We start from the raw sequence: 2,855 nt of genomic DNA, 5'->3' as shown, positions 1-2,855 counted from the left end.
CCACGATGTGAGAGGTATTCTCTGAGTGCTAGGAAGCAATGCATATTCCCTCACCATAGTAAGCAGGGCCTGAGGTATAAATCCCATTTTCCAGTGTTCACATGCACATGAGAGGAGTCACTGAAAGTCTTCCCGTGCCTCACTGCAGCTGTCTAAACTCTACAAACATGTGCGATTCAGGCACAATCAAAGCCTTCATAGGGAAGTGATGAAACCAGCCAGAAATCATTCACACAGCACCCACGCATGGTTTCCATATGTCCAGTGATATGTGGCATAATCTGTACCTCACTTTCACAAATCTAAGCAATGCCCTACAGTAGGAATAGTATTTGTGGAAACAGGCTACGGCAACTTGAGACATGGGAGTACCTATGCAAATGAGATCAAACATGTGTGATCTGAGCTGCACTGAAGCCTGAAAAATCCTTGGGGTCAGAGAACCTAAAGAATGTCTTGGAAGTCCCATCACCCTTCTCCCCATTTATACCTGTGCATCTATTAATGGCTGTGGCTCTTCCTACATGCCTTCTAATGCTTGCTCCATTAGAACAGCACAGTTGGAATAATATTATTAACCAATAAATGTTATAAACAATAAACTGACAAACATTACAAACCAGTTATCATCCAGGTTTATGGAAAGAACTAGTCAGAACACATGAGGACATGGGCTTGTGACTGATGTGGCTATGAGACAGTTAAGGCACAAGTATGCAAATATATGGGGTAAACACAGCTGAGAACTTCAGTGGTTGTGGTGGAATGATTTTAAATACAATGCAGAGGCGACAACTGTTTTTTGGATGGTTTTAGGAAAATCAGGGCCAAAAATTAACTGGAGAGTGTGTCTTCAGCTGGGTAAGGACTTTCAAACTCATGACCAGTGTCAGGGCCAGCTACTATATATAATTATCCTATGTAAAATATCAAATGATCTTGCTTTACAGCCATCGACTTCTGGTCTCCATGTCAAACTTTCAGCAGAAGGCTGCTGGGAGCCCTGCCTTACTTTTATAAGCCTAACAGCTGTTCACATTAGTAAAGCAGGTTCAAATTTATACTTGAAAAAATTAGTGGCTCATAAAAAAAATATGGAACAATGACAGCCATGGGGAAAAGGTAATAATTTAAGTAATGAAAAATTAGTCAGGGAGTGATACATTACTTTTTTAAGCAAAATGTGTTGCACTAAGAAAAAAAGAAGTCCATAGCTTTAATTAATTCTGCTTAACATTAATAGAATAAGGTCAGGCACACCAAAAACTGTTGAATAAAGCAAAAACGTGTGAAAGATATATAATCTGATGTTATTCATAATGAAGAAGGGTTATCTTGTGGTCAATACAGCGCTATTATTTTTAAGTTAGAAGTACGACTGCTGAAAATATACAGTGGCCATAACAACTTACCTGAGTAGATTGTGAAAATGGTTCACATAAAAAGCATTTTGTGAAATGATAGTCCCATTTACATGATGAAAATTTATGGCTATTTCTGTCTCTTAAAGAACCCCAGGTTTTAGTCTATCCAAAATAGGGATCCTTCCTAGAATGAAAGGAGGTTGGACCAGAAGACCCACTGTAGTCCCTTCCAGCCTCACCCATTCTGTGATTCTGTGCATTTAAAGTTGTGGCAAAATGACAATATATATTTTGGGAAAACTTCCTGTTCAAAGCCCATGTGCCAGGGAGTGGCTCTCAGGCCAGCTGCTTTGTGGCTCTGCAAAAGAAGAAGCTTTTGGGCAACAACTGCAAACATGTTTATAGTCAGAAACAGCAAAATAGGCCTACATGTTTTCCTTGTGGCACTGTACAGAACCTATGGAAAGCTGAGCTTTCTGTAAAAGGAAGATGCTTTTAAAAACATGGAGAAACAAATATGTAAGAAGCAAGTATGCCTAGAGATGGTTCAAGTTCCAATTAACTGTCTATATTGTTTGTTCCTGAGCCTGGCCTAGCCTGCTCTATAGCATTGGGAGGGATTAATCTCTGCAAAATATAGGCACCTGTGCCAGGTTGTTGGCCGGTGCCTTTCAGCATCAATGAAGAGATTCTTCTAGATAGTGATTTTTCTCAGGTGTCTTAAGTGATTCACTGAGCTCCCCCAGCCAGTCCTGTAGCAGAGACTGCCTCAAAGGCAGCTGAGAATAATTGGCTCATTTGAGTCTGAGCAGACCCCAGGACAACTAGAACCTGAACTAGAAGCTGAGCTAGCTCAGCTATCCTCACTTCATACTCTCTGCCTGTAGGCTTGGGATTCTTATTTAAGCTCAAAACAAGAAGTATGGCCCTTTTCTGTGTCTTGTGCTCCTTACTGGAGTGTTGTATTGGTAAAGACTTTTGAAGACCCCTAGTGGCTGATTTCATTTGCCACCACCAGCCTATCCTGCCCTTCTTGAGTGCTGTTTGAGTGCCATTTCTGCCTCCTGGATTGCCTGACCTGATTGGTGTTTGTTCAGCCTTGCTCCTGCTCCTCGAACAGGTACTGCCAAATATATGTTGCTAAGATAATTTTCTGCTGAGGTAGTGTGAGTTAAAATATTTAGAATATCACATTTGGCATTGCTGAAATACTAATACTGTTATTTTGGCTTGACAAAGGAGACAAATATTCAAAACTTTTCTTTGAGCAATTGTTATAGAAAGACTGTGCAAGCACAGGCTTATTCCAAGTATCTCTGTTGGCTAATATATAGTTATAGTGAGGTTTTTTCAGTTATGAAGAATAATGCTAGAACAGCCATCCTGTTGTGAAGTTTCTCTAGGTTCCCTACTGAAACTGCCAGCAGGTCTTCAGGTGGTGATACAGATGCCATTTATTTACCCCCGAAGCAGATTTAATTTTTGTTCCTG

The sequence above is a fragment of the Vidua macroura genome, chromosome 4 (genome assembly GCF_024509145.1).
Source record: "Vidua macroura isolate BioBank_ID:100142 chromosome 4, ASM2450914v1, whole genome shotgun sequence".
NCBI lineage: Eukaryota > Metazoa > Chordata > Aves > Passeriformes > Viduidae > Vidua > Vidua macroura.
The sequence above is the reverse complement of the archived record's forward strand: the minus strand, read 5'-3'. Positions refer to the sequence as shown.